At 42.0% G+C, this 17,459-nt stretch overlaps 1 long non-coding RNA gene across 2 annotated transcripts; it reads right to left on the bottom strand.

Moving 5' to 3' along the window:
• Positions 1 to 2,510: 2,510 nt before the first annotated feature.
• LOC135299502 (uncharacterized) lies at positions 2,511 to 12,747 on the bottom strand. Of its 2 annotated transcripts, XR_010361477.1 has the most exons (6): positions 11,520 to 12,747; positions 8,591 to 10,383; positions 6,663 to 8,511; positions 4,977 to 5,093; positions 3,620 to 3,723; positions 2,511 to 3,499 (listed from the first exon to the last, which is right to left on the bottom strand). It is a non-coding gene; the product is annotated as an uncharacterized LOC135299502 (long non-coding RNA). The 2 variants fall into 2 exon arrangements; XR_010361476.1 differs by having other exon boundaries at positions 2,511 to 5,093; positions 8,591 to 8,694.
• Between the last annotated feature and the right edge of the window lie 4,712 nt (positions 12,748 to 17,459).

The following is a 17,459-nucleotide window of genomic DNA, read 5'->3' as shown; positions in this document are numbered from 1 at the left end:
AAAATACAATGATCTTTCAGTTCACCCTTCACATCTGATTCATTTTTAGAAGTCCAGAAAAGCCAGGCCCCAGGCCCCACCCCTTTATCATGTTGCTGTAAGCGCAGCTTAATTCTCAGCTGAACTTTTGTCTGGCTGAGAACCAAGCCCTCTTTATTATTTTTATTCTCTCTCAGCAAATTCTTCCTCTGCAAGATATACTCTTTTCTTTGTTAACATCTATTTTCTTTGTCCCTATCTTGATCTATTGCACTAAGGCCTCTTCCAAAGGGAAAAATAATTTTTTTCCTGATTTATGCTGACTTCTGACAATTCAGGTACTTTTTTTGTCATGGTATAATTGTCAATAATTTTTTTCCTGTAGTAGGAGTACTGTTTCACTATAATTGAGGTAGTATCACTGAATGGGGCTTTTATGGGCCTTGGGTCTGAAGGACAACTCAAGGGAAAGTATAAATGTAAACAGATATTACTGCAAACCTGATGGCAACACTAGACTGCTCTAGGGGCCAAGACAGCAGCACCTGTGAGATGCTTTGCCTGGCTCAATGTTCAAGCTCAGGATAGGAATATCCTTCCTAAGAGCTGCTCTTCTTTTTCCTCAAATCCAACTTCTAGGCAAGGGAATGCAAAAAATTTTTCCTAGCATATTCAGCTCCCAGCTAATGGAAGTGGCCACAGCACAAGAACTAGCACTGGAGAATGGAGTTGCCATTTCTGTCACTTTTTACTGCATGCAGACCCAGGGACTTTTGGTGAAGAACTGTCATCGAGTCAGATCACAATCTTTTAAAAGCAGGTTCAGAAACGTGATCATTTAACACTGTGTGAACAAAATAATGCTGTGTGAATTCTCACAGTCCACCTTAAAAGAATATATATAAAATTAAGTGCTTCTTAGTTGTAGAGTAACTCCTTATAGAGTTTCTAGGGCAGAAACTATACTGTAAATAGGAGGGAAAACACTCACATTGATACTTGTTCAGGTTTTAATAGGTTTCAATGTTCAAGTGTATTCCTGAAGATTTGTAGCAATAAACTACCAAATAAATTGTTTAATAAAAAAAGGGAGCACTGCCTTTTACTCTGTCTGCATTAAAAATACACTTTCAGAGACGCTGCAGTCAGCAAAGGGCTCATAGGCCTGACACAGAACAAATAGGATCAAGTGTAAAAGTTTATCAGCATTAATAGCAAAATTCTTCATCCTCTGTTTCAGCTGCTAGGTCTATTAGTCAGAATGATAATGTTAAGAATGCTTTACTGCAATGTTTTTGGAAGAAAGCCCAGGTTAAGAGATTACAGCTTTGAACAGGCCTTGGCCATACAATTTCTCCCTGAAGTGAAATTCACTCCATTATTATATCTTCTTATCTCCTGCCCTTCTTATACTAACAAGAAACCTCTTCAGTAGTTTCTGATATCCTAAAGAGCACTCCAGTGGCTGTGTTGTGGTCTGTCCTATGCGAGCAAGGCAGAGAGGGTTACCTTCCCAATTTTCTCCTGGTTCTCAATGAAAGTTTAGTCCAAATGAACATATTTTCAGAAATTTTCAATTTAAAGAAAATCAGAGTGTTCCTCCAAATACTACCAAACAAATGAAGTAATACAGGAAATTAAAATAAGCCATACTTTTGGGGGTTAATAGGGGGGTAACAGATACCTGTGGTGAACAGGTAGAAGGAGGCTCTGAACACCAGAAAATGAGGAAGAACTTCTTTACTAGAGGGCAGCTGAGCACAGGAACAGGCTGCCCAGAGTGATTGTGGAGTCTCTTCCCTGGAGATGTTAAAAAGCTGTCTGGACACAATTCTGAGCAAAATCCCCTCTTCTTAAGCACAGATGTTGGACCAGTGGTCCCTTCCAACCTTACCTATTCTGTGACTCAGGTCTGCATCCATATCTGCTACTTTCCTTGGGGCATTTCCATCACATTACATGTCTTGAATTTCCTTCTTCTTACACAGAGTAAATGACACAAATAGCAAATACAAACATTAAGGAAAGACAAAGTACCAAATCCTTTTTCCAAGGAGTAATACAAAGACTACATATTCATTTCAGGAAACAACTGCCTGGGGAAGAGCTTTATTTTACCTTATACAACTGTGAATCTCTTGTGGCTGTATAGCATGATGTCAAAATTCTCTGAGTGGCTTTGATCTATGAATTCTAATCCTACCAGCAAACAGATCTCATTTCATTCTCTTCTCTTGTTAAAGAGAAATCTGCTGATACCAAAATGGCTGTGACAGCCAAGGGGCAGAGGCAGCAAGTTCCTGTCTAAATTATTACCCTTTTTTACCATTAGAATATTTCAAAAATGCCACAAAACACTGGAAGCAAATGAAGTTAGTGACATTGTCTTAATCTGGTCTGAGACAGTCTTTTCTTACCAGGTATTTGGTATATGTTATAGTTAAAGTCCACTTCATGCTGTCTTATAAGGATAAACATTTTGAATGAAAGTGAAGAATACAGAATTACAATAAAGAGACCATGCAAAAATACAAAATTAGATATTTTTTTATTTATGAACAGGAAATACAAATCTCATTAATTGCTCAAATGCTGCTGTTCAGCAAGGAGAAATTTCCATGAGTTCACATTTAGTTGATATTTGCATGCTTCACTAGGTCCAATTTGTATAAATGAAAATTGCTCCTGAAATAGCAACAGTAAGGTTAAAAGAGGACAAATTTCAACATAATAACATGTTGGTGTAGGGCTGTCTACATACTCTGTCAAGACGAGGAGTACTGTCTCTCTAAGTGCACCAAGTGGCTGTTGTGACAGACACAGCATCAAAGAGGCTGAGCAGTAACAAGAGTAGGAAATTTCCACAGAACTGGCAGGTCACATTTAATCACAGGACCTCAAAAAGTGAGTGTTGCTGATCTGAAAGCATGGATAGTGGAGCTGGGAATAAAATAATCCACATACAGTCTTCTAGCGAAACCCTTGTCGATTCATTAGTAAGGATTAAACCAAATACTCTCTGGTGGGTTTTCCTGACTGTTCTCCAAGTTCCCTAAGACTCAGCTCTGCAAGGAAATACCCATCTCATAGCATTCGGCAGCTTAAAGGCTGAACTGGGTTTTATGTCTCTTGTTCCTTAATTGGAACAATTTTCTAGAAAATGAGGGTTTTTTATGTATTTTACATTTCCAATTTACCCTTTAGAACAGGCTTTTTGTGGACCATCACAGAATCATAGAATATCCTGATTTGGAAGTGACCCAGAAATATCAAGTCCAGCTCCTGCCCCTGCACAGGACAACCCTGAAGTTTGATACAACTTTCTTTTTTACAAGACAAAATTGTTGCAATTGCTGTGTGGCACTGATATCTCCTGGGTGCTCCTGTCACACAAAGCAGTGACTTACTTTCAGCCTGCTTCTCCACCTTAGGGCAGCACTGAGCCATCATGGCCTTTTTGCTTTTGGCACCTGAGGCAGCTCAGCTGTCCACGTTTGGCATTGCAATGCTCTGGGCAGATCTGCATCAAGGCACAAGCAGTACAGCATTTTTTTTGTTACACACAGGCTCCAAAACAACTGGAGGTGGAGGCCTTTTTCTACCTTGAATGCATTTGTGAAATTTGTTAGATATACTGTACCTGGCTGTAAACATGGCCCCATCTGTGTCTTACAACTGAGTCACAGGACACTGAGTTCTCTTTTAAGGAGATTTGTATCTTACATATAATTATGAAGTGCAGCTCTGGAGAGAGACAGAAAGTGAACATTGAAAACAGCAGGGCCTTGGGTTTGTGAGTCTATGATTTATGATGAATAATGAAATATCTATGAACAAAAATCAGACCACATATGAGTCCTGGGCCTATTGAAACCAATGGATATTGTACTGGCATATGTTACATAATGTCTTCTGCATCTTTTCTCACATTTCAAGCAAAATGCAATTTTTCAGCTCAGTTTAAGAAGTGGTGGGGAAAGAACTCAACAAATTGCCAATTTGGAGCTTTCTTTATCTGGTTCTTTGTTAAAGCCAGTTAAGTGGAACCTATTAAATTCAGGATCGTATAAACAATGATGAAAACATTACCAGTGAGGTTTCTAATTAGGATTAGGACCAAAAGTTAAAAATCCTTGGTGTTTGCCCTTCTGTCTCAAAAGGCTTAGTATTTGTGATGATTTGTGCTGATTTTTGTTTTAAAAGGAAAACAGAAAATGGAGTAGATATGCTTTAGTCATCCCTAGGATATGGTCTCAGCATTATCTAGCAACAGCTAAGCTGTTGAATCAAATACTCTGCAGTGGATGTAATTCATGTGCACAGTGAAGTGGCTTGTTCCAAACCTTTGCATCTTGTCATGTAGCTTACTAGGGACAATCTTGGGTGGAACTCAGCAACAAGGAAAAATGTGATAATGCATTAATTTACTAAGAAATGTACAAGAGTCCTACTTCTTGCTTACTGATGGAAAGTCTTTTTATAACTGTATAAAGTATTTTATAACTGTAACTCTTACTCTTACATTTTCAGTTTAAGAGTTCACTACTGTTATGAGGAAAGCCACAATACTGAATCAGGTGTCTGATGGGTTGAGGCTAACATGTGACCTACATGCAAAGAGTACTTTTGTTGCAAAATCAATGACCCTTTCTAACCTATAACCTGCCTTGGCATTGCCAACACATATTTTGCCTCAATACTTGTCTTAACCTTGCTCTGCCATGGTTGCACAAACATGCTGCAGCTTTCCTTCACATCAGATTTATGTTGCTGCTTGTTCACAGGTAAGACCTCAAAGCTGTGCTCTGCTCTTTTGTTTTTGAAGCAGCTGAAAAACAAGGTGCACACTTGGACAAGGAACCTGGTTTGCTCCAGAGATACATTTTATGATGTTATTTCTTGTAATATCCAGATTATTGCTTTTATTAAGCTGTGTTCACAGCAGTGACAGCAGGACTCCAAATAGATTTTTAAAACTGTGCTAAACTATAGAGTACCTGGACTTGTTAGGAAGACAGGCTGATCCCTTGTGCAGTGAATGGAGCATCAGGGACCAGTGAGCTGTCCTGTCCAGCTGGGCCACCAGGCTGCAGAAGGAAGATCATGCTCTGATTCTGTTGGGAAAGGATTGTAATATTTAAGTCCTTTCTCAAGTTCAATATTCAAGGTGAATTGTGAGAAATATTTGAGAATCTAAGACATGGCAAACTGGATTGAAATCTGCAGCAGAACTGTATAGCACAGTGAGGTGAGAGAAAGCTGTTGTATGCAGCAGCAAGGCTTTTAAAAGAAAAAATCCTTCCCTTTTTAATGAATAATATGTTCTCAGGCAGTACCCCAATTACTTACTTAAAGATTAAATTCTATTGAGTTCCTGCTTGTTCATGGTTTTCATTTGGTCACAGATATTTTATGTTGAGTGCAGTCATGAATCAAACTGGAACTAAGTAAAAAATGGGGAATTTTGGACTCATTGGAAAAGTATAGTAATCTTTAAAAACTATCATAAAAAAAAGAACAAACAGTATGGTGGGCTATACTGCTAAGACTCCCAAAAGCAGTTCACAGTCAGTGAATAGCTCTTTAAAGAAATTGGTAGATTCAGGAAAACCAATCTAGACCATGAGAGTCTTAGTCCATATTTCCAAAATTGCTTTTACAAAAAAATGAATTGAAAATATTTTCATGAACATAACTTTAAAAAGGAAATAATAGTCCAAAATGGGTCAATAATCTCTTTGGGATCTCTAACATGTAATCTTGGAGTACCCAGATTCCCAAGGTCAGCGCTGCTGAAATTATTAGACTTCCTCATAGACACTCAAAGAGTTCATCTGGGGATGACGAAAAGCATAAGTTTGCTTTTCAAAGAGCCAATGATGAAATTAGAATAAAAAGTCATGCATGAGCATCAGAAGGAAATATCTGTGTTGCTGTAATTATGTCTAGACGTGATCTATTCACAGTCCTGGGCAATTGGTTGTAGGAGGCCACGCTTGAGTCTGGGGTGTAGACAAGCAGATCTCCAGAGGTCCCTTCCAACATCAACCACTCTATGATTCTCTAAAGTTATTATATATATTAAAAGAGAATTATAAATTTTAAAATTCAAATAGTTTTAGTGGCTGTGATGAAGTTACTATGAAAAAAGCAGTAATCAAAACAAGTAAAATATTGCCTTTCTATTTTTGCTTGATCAATGACCATGTTGTTTCAGTATTTATGTCAGCATAACCCTACTGAAATCAGCTTTTTATGACACTCTTGGGAATTCTACATCCAGCCATTTCCTTGTCTGGCAGTTTGTTACAAAATCAAGGAATGTTCTGTGATGTAAAAGTAGGTTCATCCTTCATTCAGTGTTGATGTTTTCAAGAGGAAAAGACAGAATTATTCTATCATCAACAATTTTTCATTATGGATGTTCAAAGAAAATTCATCTATAGTCAACAAAAAGCTTTGCATATGTGTCTGCCAGGAAGGCATGTGACTTCTACATGGGTTTGTGAGTTCTGGGTGAAAAAACAAGCCAGATCTTTTAACTGTCTGGGACTCTAGGTGCCATTTCTGTACTGATGTAAATTCTAAGCTGGAATCACTTTCTGCCTATATCAGTCAGAAAGGTTGCACGACACAGCTACAAGATATGGCAATTCTGGTAAATAACAGGGAGATGCAGTAACCTTCAGGTCTTAGGTAAAATCAGCCCTCAGGTGGCACAACACTGTAGCAGCTGTCAGTATGTGACATGTTGTTGACCTGTCCCAGTTAGCCCACTGTGAGATGACAATGGGCCAGTCCAGGAGACAGCAGACTGCAAGGAGCAGTCACAATAGGCATTATGGACAAAACTGTGTCAGTTTGGCTCCTCCACCCCACACAATCCTCCAATGTTATCCCAGCAGACTTTGTACCCACAGGCAATTTCTCAAGGTATGCAACACACCCAGGTCATGTCATGTTATCAAACTATGCCCCTGATGGGTTGCAACACAGCACTTGTATAACTTCAGACTTGTTGAACTCATCAGAAAGTGTAATGCTCAGGAGAGGTACAAATCCAAGCAGCATGTGTTGTGGACGTGAGCAAGCTGTTCACATTAACCATGCTTTATCTTGCAGTGTGTAGCTGGCTCTGCTTGATTGTGCAGTCTGTATGCAGCCATGGGGTCCTTGGCTTCCAGGTTTCTTGGTCCTGGTGGGAACAAGAAATATTTCTGCTGGGGCACAGGGAGGGATCTTGTTAAACCATAGAGAGAATATTCTGAATTTGAAGGGTCCCAAAAGGATCAAGTCCCACTCCTGACCCTGCACAGAATCACCCCAGAAGTCACACCATGTGTCTGAGAGCACTGTCCTTGAACTCTGCCAGGCTTGCTGCTGTGACCTTTTCCCTGGGGAGCTGTTCCAGTGCCCAACCACCCTCTGGGTGAAGAACCTTTTCCTGATATACAACCTAAACCTCCCCTGACACAATTTCAAGCCAATCCTTTGGATCCTGTCAGTATCACCACAGAGAAGAGATCAGCGTCTGCCTCCCCTCTTCCCCTCACAAGGAAGTTGTAACTGCAGTGAAGTTTTCTCCTCAGTCCCCTCTTCTCCAGGCTGAACAAATTAAGTGACCTCAGCAGCCCCCAAGCACTAGACAATGGTGTAGTTTTATCACCTGAAAACTTAATATGTAATGAGAAAGACATTCCTGGGTGAAACTTAAATGCCTTTGATATGTATCAGGCCAAATTTGGTGATCTAATAGTTTCTTGTGACCTTAACTTGGGTGAGATATGCTGCGTAGGGAGGTGTCTCACCAGGGGGCACTGGGTAGCCAATTACAGCCCACAGAAAAGTGGCCTGAATTGTTTCCTTTAGCAATTTTTTTTGCATGATACATTACCATCTTCTCAGGTAATAAGTGACAGGGAAAGCCTTTTCTTGCCTAAGAAAAGAAATGACACAATTTACGAGAAAAAAAAAAAGTACTAAGAGAGCACTGTGTTAAATAAGGTAACAGGAACATGCAATCATGTCAAATATTCCTGTAAAATCTACTGGCATGCAGCAATGGTTGTAATGTAGGTGTTACTTTAGGTTATTATATTGGTATGTGCTGCAAAAGAAACAGGGAAACTGTGATCATAGCAAGCAGGAGATTGTTCCACTTACAGCATGTAAATGAAAAGGTCTCTTCAAAAATCAAATAAACCTGACTCAATCATCAGGATGTCGTCAGTTGCACTTGATGAATGGCCACTTACACCACACAGGACACAATTTTGGCACGGTACCATACTGGCAGAGTACCAGTCCTGCCGTGCTCGTGAGGCAGGCGTGTGACTCAGCAGAGACATCCATCAGTGTTGAGTGAGTGGAGGCTCCTCTTCTACCAAAACCATTTGAAGTGAGACCTTTTGTGCTGTGAATGGGAGGGGGGCACACTGTCTGCACATCTCTAAAGGGCAATCTTCCCAAAATACTCATGATGTGGTTGCTGGTGATCATTTGAGCTCTCTTTCTTCTTTGAAAGGGCAAGTACTAATAATAAACAAGACAAATAATTGAGCAAAAGGAGGAGTTAAATGACAAATAAATAGTGCAAACAAGTTCTACATACCTTCAATAACACACACTGCACTGCACTAGCATACTGCTGGTCATGAAAATGCAGGATGGAAGTATTTGATATATCATGTATTGGCCAATAAAGGACACACTCATCTAAAAAATACAGGAAGAAGATTTTAAGGTAGAGAATTACAGTTTTAAAATAATTCAGTTCCAATCTACATACCAGTAAGTACAGTGTGGTTATTACAGGACTTGCCTAGATGGCAAACAAGGATTTTATGGTTGAAGAATTTTAAGCTAATTGACTTGGACCTAAAAGAGCACCCAAAATATAAATGAGTTGATCTCTTTAACAGCCTACCTCTTTAAGATTGTAGGTTCCATGGAGAAATCAAACCACTGTGAATTGAATCAGGACTATTATGATTTATATATTAATCCCTCTTCAAAGTATAGCATTTTTATGGTGCCATCATAATTTAATAATGTAAAGCTTAATGATTTAAAGTGAACTTCACAACACAATGCCAAAACAGACAGATACATTAATATTAAAAAATAGTATCTATTACATTTATCAGAACCTGGCACCATTTAGAAAACCCCTCATAGAAGATGTTATCTTTGACATTCAGTTTACATTACCCAAACAGCTTCCCTCTTCTTCAAAAATATCCAGAAGGTTTAAAATACTTGGCAGGACTTGAATCAGTTTTTATAAGTGATTGGCACTCTTCCTTCCTAAAACCTGGTGTTACCCCATTGCTGATTCAATTGCAATGAAGGTGTTCCAGAGGTTAATACTTTTAATAGCTTCATGCCAAGGTGATAGAGAGGCTTGAAAACAAAAATACCTGGGAAAGCGACTCACATTTCTGTAAATAACCACTCAAAGCCAGTCTTACATTTCTACATATCACCAGGTACAAGGAAGAGACATCAATAAAAGGGATAAAAGCCCATAAATGGGATATCTGGCTCACAGTGCTGGTGGATGCTGCATTCCAGTAAACTCTCTGTGGATCTGGGAAAAACCACCAGCAAGAGCACAGGATGTATTTTATTTCAAGCTTTCCTTTCATAAGCCAGGCAACTTCAGAGCAGAAATGGGGTGGTCTCTGCTGACCATCTGTTATCTTATGGAAGAGAGTGCATTGATCAGGTCGTTCAGAACCTACTCCAAGGGAACAGGAAGAGATGGAATTACCTAAAGATTTTGAATTAAGTAGCTTCTGTCTCAGAACATCATTCCCAAAGGTCTAGCAGGATTTGGTGGCAACACTCTAAGAGCCTCTGGGAACCAGCACCATCACACTGGAGCTAGTGAGTGGTGATGGGTGAGATCTTCTCTCAGTGGAGCACAGGGATGGGAGAGCAGACACATGGACACCCAGCCATACACCTGATCCAAACAAGGAACAAAACACGTGTCTAGCTCCAATGCTTATAGAAACAGGCTTGATTTTCCTTTGGTCTGGAGGGCTGATCTTAGGGAGGTCCTCTTCAAAAATACAAAAAAAAGATCTTCAGAAGCTTTGATAGGGCTGGAGTCTGGCAAAAAGTAGCAGATTTTTTTTATACTTGCATGCATTGGAAGCCTTATCAAATGAAATTTAGCAACTTCTCAGAGAGGACAGAGTTGTCTGGCTGGCTCAGCTAGATGTTTTCTACTACATGCTATTAAAAATGCTCTTTTAGTCACTTATCCATATGGGTGTGCCACAATATCTGTTCTCTGCAGGTGGACCACAGCTGAGATGAGGTTAACTTCTTTAATTTCTTAACAGCTGAAATAGTAGAAGTTGATAGCAGATGATGATACAGGTGTCCCCCAAGCTCCTAATAATTTTTTAACAGAAGTGCCAGGTAAGATATACAGAACAGATCATACAAAACCTGTACCCAATCCCAGTTACTGTGACAAGAACATAATTGAAAAATGCAACTGCCTATGCTTCTTCCTTAAAATGCACATTTCTTGCTCATGGAAAGAGCTTTGACTCTAGATTATAACACAGATCTGAACTATGAACTTTCAAATGAAGAAATGCTCATCTTCTGGAAAAGGTGGAATGAAAAAACATCTCTGAAAAAATCCAGCCATCTCTATGCAGTCTCCTCCGTATGCATGGGAAAACTGTCTGTCTCTGTCCCCAGAAAAACTCCGCGCAGACCCTGCTACTCTCCCTATGGGACCCCCAAGCCGTGCACCCACCTCCAGCTATCCCAGTGCCTCCCTGAGTGTGCCCAGCTCTGGTGAGGGCAGGCACAGTTTCCCATCCCACCAGTGTTCTCCAGGGACCAGGTGTCAGGGGACAAGTAGGGCCACTTGGCAACTTTGTCCTTGCTGTCCGTCCAGCTGCTGTGACACCGAGCCTGCTTCACACCAGGCACACAGCTCAAGCAGCCACATAGCCCAGCACAGTGCCATGTCCAGCTGTGCTCCCTTGGGCCTAACAAGACAACCCAATTCAGCTGAATTACTTTGTACCTAGTGTGAGCCTTGGCTTAATTTCTTTCTTGATATTCCTTAACCAGTTCCAGAGTGATAAGGTTACCCCTGAGCCTCCTTTTTTCCTAAACACCCCTAGCTCCCTCAGCTTCTCTTCATCAGACTTGTACTCCAGACCCTTCATCAGCTTTGTTGCCCTTCTCTGGACTCACTCCAGCACCTCAAACTGCAGAGTCTAGAATGGGTCACAGAACTCAAGGTGTGGCCTCACCAGTGCTGGGTACAGGGGGAGAGTCACTGTCCTGCTCTTGCTGGCTGTGATATTCTGATGCAAGCCAGATGCCATTGGCCTTCTGGCCACCTGGGCACACTCTGGCTCATGTTCAGCTGCTGTCAAACAGCATTCCCAGGTCCTTTTCCACAGGCCAACTTTCCAGCCACTCTGCCCTCAGCCTGTAGCACTGCCTGGGGTTGGTGTGAGCAGAGGGCAGGGCCCGGCATTTGGTCTTGTTGAATTTCTTACCATTGGTCTTGGTCCATTGATCCAGCCTATCCAGATCCCTCTTCAGAAAATGACCGGAGAGATGGTGACTGGAATCATCAATAGTGGTGAGCCTCTTTCCACTGCCAGAAATGCTCATGTGAGAGGATGAAATGACATTATTATTATGACCAAGGACGACTGCTGTGTATGTACCCTCAGGCACAGCTGCATCACCAAGGAGCCTGGAGCAGCTATGCTGCTGGGAGACCTAATTCATGTCAGGCATTGTCTTTTGGGTATCCCTGTGCCCCTCAAGCAATCTGCTGATGGCACATCCCTCACAGCCCTTGAGACCCTGCCCACACTGCCAGTGCAGGACTGGCTCTGCAGCTGCTCAAACCTGTCAGATGCACTAGGCTGCTGCAAAACCCAGCAGCACTCCCCTGCCAAGCAGTGTAATCCACCCACCTTGAAAGCCTTCCCTTCATATGAGTCCTTTATTGGCTCAGCTGGCCACTGACCCTTGCACAGTCCAGCTGTGACGTTTTCTGTGCATTCAATGTTATCAGAATAGAGTCAGCAAAGCTCCAGTTCCAGATCTTTGTACAATTGATTTTGCTGCCTTGCTATAAGCTGCTGTCAATCACTTTGTTAACCTAGACATTAATAAATCAAGTTGTGCTGACCACAATAAAGGGGAGTTGATTTAACTTGTTGGTTAAGTCCTAGATGATCTGGTCACCTGACAAAGGCTCATTTGTTCATATTTTGTTACAGTATCAAAACCATTATAGAAACCTCAACTCTTTTCAGCTGTGAAGTTTTTCTAACTGATCAAGCATCAAAATTATTCTCTTAGCACTGTTCAGCTCCTACAGTGATCACTTTTACAAGTGCCAAACTTCCAGTGCACACACCTTTTTCCACCAGGTCCTCTGTCCTGCCTTGCAGATTGAGGACCCATCAACTTGTTTTTGATTCAAGTTAGACCAGACATCATTTTCTCTGCTCTTGTAAGGAAATACTGTCATAAAATTGCCCTTAAACACAGGCATATAAATATAGTAAACACTAATTCATGCATATTTGACACTGCTTACCTTTTCATCTATTTATTTCAAAGTGGTCTAACAGAAGGTGTCCCTGTCCACAGCGAGGGTGATTTTTTAAGTCCCTTCCAACCAAAACCATTCTAGGATTTTATGATTCTTTTTGCCTGCTTAAGTTCTACCCCTCTCAGCGACCCTTTTCTATGTAGCAAATAATAAAGAACTGTGTTAATCATTGTGGACGATGTAAAACCTTTGCCAAACAGCCCTGTTCCCCTTGAGACAGCTTTCCGCAGGGCTGGTGCCGCGTGGGGACCACACCGACAAGCCGGCAGGGCTGCCCGGCTGTGGCTGCTCTTCTTCCCTGTCCCACGCAGCGACAGCTAAACCACTCCCGAAGCAGAAACAGCCTGGAAGTGTCGCTCTGGGCGGACAGCAGCGGGAAAGGGAGCGGAGATGCGGCCAGCAGCGCTGCCGTGCCCCCTGGTGCCGGAGCGCTGCCCCGAGCCGCTCCCGCCCGCACCGCCGGCAGCCCGGCACAGGCGCTCGCCGCGGAGCTCTAACACCGCTCTTTAACCCCGGATGATTTTCACTACCAATAAGTATCATTCCCCTTTGCACAGGGCAGTCCCGGTGGCTAAATTGTGTCCTAGAATGTGATAATTACTGGTTGTGAAGATGCAGCTGGTACTTACCCATAATTTATAGGCACGTGGTGTGATTCTTGGGGCTGTCCTGTGCAGGGCCGGGAGCTGGACTTTGATGATCCTTGTGGGTCCCTCTGAACTCAGAAATTCCAGCTATATTCTCTCATTCTATTTTCATTTTTAATGTCTAAGTCTAAAAAGTACCAAATATGTACATCTATGATCTGATTAGATGTGTTCTCAGCTCCTTCCTTACCTAACATTTCCCTTTTAATTTTAATATAGTGCATAAACTGAGGCACAGCTTTGTCTGCAGCGTACATTAAAGATTTGGGTTTTAACTGCTTGGAAATGGATTGTCCATGAAGATCATCAAAAATACTCAGCAGAAAGGACTCTTTTTCGCCTCCAAATAAATGCTGTTGGGAAATCTGTAGAAAGACTGTGTCTAAATACCTTATGCTTTAACTTCCTTGGCTGCAGCTTTTTCCCCACAGTTCCCCGTTCCTGGATCTACTGCCCCTGCCTTGTGGGGCTGTACCTGGGTGCAATGGGCACCTCTGGAGTCCCTGCACTAAGAATGATACTGAGAACCTTGAGGAGATCAGCAGTAAGCCAGTGCTGCTTCCCTGCAGGTCAGAGGGCATACGAAGAGCCTTCAAAGACAACACATGGGGCAAGCCCCTGTGTTCTGTACAAGTTATGCACAGCCTGCAGGCTGCACACAGGCAACAGGGTCCAGGAAACAAACAGATCCAGAAATCTGACCTGCCTGCAGAGCATGAGAATCCTGGCATAGACATTTATCAATACTTATTTGGCTTTAATATTCACACCTGGCTGCCCTGAGAAGATTCTCCCTTCCTGCCTGCAAGCTTTATAGAGTAAAGCAAATCAACAGCCAAACACCGAGTGTTTATGACTCTCAGGTAGTCAGATCATCTGACAGTGCAGCCTAATGGTGTTGATAAGCGTGTTTTCAGGGGTTGCTAAATACAGGTGACTCCCTTGCTCATGTGGGACAGATTTGCTGGCAGTCACACAGACCAGGCAATTGGGAATGTCAAGCAATTCTGGGTATCATAGAAGCCTCTTTTGGTGTCAGGGGTAAATTGGACTTCAAACTTCTATGTTTCTCTGCAGGAAATCAGAACTGACTGATCTAACTCAGGGGTGGGCACAGGCTGACTGCTCACAGAACAGGCTGGCTGGTCTGGGCCAGCAGCCCCACTGCTCCCAGTTCCATAGGCAGTACACTCAGCTGCCAGCTAACCTAGAGTGGGAAAAGGGATCAGCTAAGCCTGGCTTCTAGATTGAGCTTCTCTCAGGTTGGCTCAGAGAGCTAATAAACCATGATCTGTAGAATTTCAAAAAGATACACCCATCTATGAAGCTCTTCTCATCGGGATGTAACTGTTATTACAGCTCCAGGACTGAGCATTTCAGAAATAACAATCAGAATGATTTTAAAGTGAGGTTTATTCCTCAGACCTGGTGTACTTTCTGCAGGTCTCAAGCAGCAAGGCGAGAAAATAAAGTTTCTTCTGCTGTCTCTGTTTTTTTAACAGAGAAACACAGCAGTGCTGTAGATATTTAGAACATATGCAGTACAGCTTTTTTGCTTGAATTTTTCAAGGAAAAATGGAGGTCTGTTCTTAAATGAGGTAAATAAACTGGCACAAGGTGATAGAAACTAAGCTCAAGTACTCAACAGTTTCTGACTTTGGTTTTCACAGACAGGCCTGCTCCCGCACCTCCGCATGTGCCAGTGTGCTCTGGAGAGGCACAACCATCAGGAGGAAACAATGTTAGGGTAAGTCTACCTAAAAACTGGATGTATTCAAGTCCATAGGGTGGTGATGGGACTAGCACGGAGCTGTAGAAGTAGTTGGCCCACATGATTATGGCAGTTAAAATATCATACATGAAACAAACCATGTTTATCATGAGAGGGCTCTGATCACTGGAAAAAGACCTCAACACTGAATAAAAAGAAGACCCAAGTAACGGGGGCTTGTTGCTTCCATTGCAATCTCCAGAGCGATGAAGGCACACTTCCCCTTGGAATTTAATCCCAAATACTTGCAGGACACAGAAATAAGCAACACGGACTTGTCATAGGCAAATGAAACTTGACCACTTGATAATTCTGCATCTCACTGCTGACAGCAATGCTGAGGAGGTGATGCAGCACATCCAGGCCTCAGACAATGCTTCCCACAACAGCCTTCCTTAGGAGCTGAGGTGTGGGCTGGAAGAAGTCAACAATTTTACAACAATCCAGCTAGGGGCCAGCAGGTAACAGAGAAAATATTTCAGGGGTATAATACCAAGGGCATAGTGTTCAACCTTCTCCTGTTTCTCCTGCTTTATATAATGTCCAGATAATATAAATGCATGGTCACACAATACAGCTTGGAGTCTCAGGTTGGATATTAGGAGAAACTTAAATGGAACTTAAGGTTACTCAAAGAGATTCCATGATCTCCATCCTTTTCAGTTTCTTAGGACCTTTCTTTAGGGTCCTTCCACCAACATGTCTATGAATTGGTGTAACAGACTTCACTCCTGTCAGTAAAAATATTGGTATTTCAAACAAACTGCCTTTAGTATGCAAAACACACACATTTATTCATTGCAGTCTGATGACTGTTATGGGTCCCTTCCAACCTGAGATATTCTATTCCCTGCTTAACTTCATTCCCAAGTCTCTGGGAAGGTCTGCACCTCCAGAACAAACATCTGCTGTATGTATGTGAACTTGTGACTTGGTTCTCAGCCCAGCCAGTTAACTGTATAATTCTGCCCCCAGGCTCACTGAAGGCACCTTTTTCTTCTTTGTATACTTTCATCACAGAGATAGGCACAGCTAAATTTACTGTAGGGAAGTTTTTATCAGCAAATCCTTTCTAGTGCAACAACCATGAAACACTATCTGCAGACATACTCTGCTTAGAAATGTACCTCAAAAAAAAAAAAAAAAAAAAAAAAAAAAAAAAAAAAAAAATCAGTTCCAGGTTGAAGGATTCTACATTTTTGGTATTTTGCTTCAGAAAAATATGAATGCAATTAAGATTTTAAGGCTGCTACCCTCAGTCTGAGGAATTCTAATTGGTAAGAGCAAAAGCATTTGGCAGAGGAACAGAGGTGTCGGAACATCTATCCATAATTCTATTGTGCACAACAAAACAAACAACCTCCATCTCCAAATAGATCAGTGATGCCCTTTATCTTTCCCCTCTACCAACTGCCAATTAAAGAATTGCATTTAGGATTTGCTGATACTCCACACAACAGCTGCTGGTAAATTTCTGGCTGACTGTACAGAGCAGCTTCTTGGAAGGCCAATATGCTGTGCGAGCATGGCAGAAATGGAACAGGCAGCCAGGATTAAATCACAGTTAAAGGGGGAGGGGAGAGGAATGCCTGCATCACAGCCTTGTGAGGAATTACTGGTCACGTTAATTCTCCAAATCTACCCCTGGCCTAATTAAGCTGCATTTTCACTGTAAAGCAGGCAAACTGCCTGTCACGGTGAAGTGAAGCCAGCCTTCCAGTAAGTGCCAGGAGGAGCTCAAAAGCATGTTCATGTTCAAAGCAGAAGCCTCTAACAAGGGGGCTTGAGGAGTTATGTTTGGACAGGGCTTGACCTAACAACTCTTAAGATAGCAACATTTAAGGTGCTTTGAGGTTTTTGTAAGGTGGGGGGTTGGTTGTTGGGTTTTTTTTAAATTGGTTTCCTCTGAGTCAGATTTCATATTCATGTCAAGTGTCACCATTTCCTTTTGAAGTCACTACAATCTGTACAGACTACCCTGTCTATTTTTCCTGCTTCTCTGTTTGAGGGCAGGCCAAGGGCTTTGAGTTTAGCACAAGACATTTGCAGTCTGGGGCAAACACAAGTAATGTAGGGGCCTGGTTCAGAGCAGCCAGGCTCCTTAGATCAGTTGGTGGTGTGTGTACACTGGATCAACAATGAACCTGTGCTAAGACATTTGGTCCAACAGCAAAATATATTTTCAGTTTTCTAGTCAGGATTTGCTAGCCAACTACAAAGACCATATTAGCTCTTAAGGAATTAGAAGCTCAGGCCATATGCCAATAAACAAATCTAGTGGAAGCTGAAGCATGAGCAGCCACCCTCACTGCCATCCAAACACACAACTCAATGCAGGGTTTCCAGCTAACAGGCATTCCACAGGAGCAGTACTGCAAGGGCTTCGAGGAATCAAAAAATAGCTCCTAGCTCCTGCACATCACCTTTCAGGCATAGTGCACAAGCT

Source organism: Passer domesticus, chromosome 4, assembly GCF_036417665.1.
Source record: "Passer domesticus isolate bPasDom1 chromosome 4, bPasDom1.hap1, whole genome shotgun sequence".
In the NCBI taxonomy this organism is placed as follows: domain Eukaryota; kingdom Metazoa; phylum Chordata; class Aves; order Passeriformes; family Passeridae; genus Passer; species Passer domesticus.
This window is presented reverse-complemented; position numbering and strand designations above follow the sequence as displayed.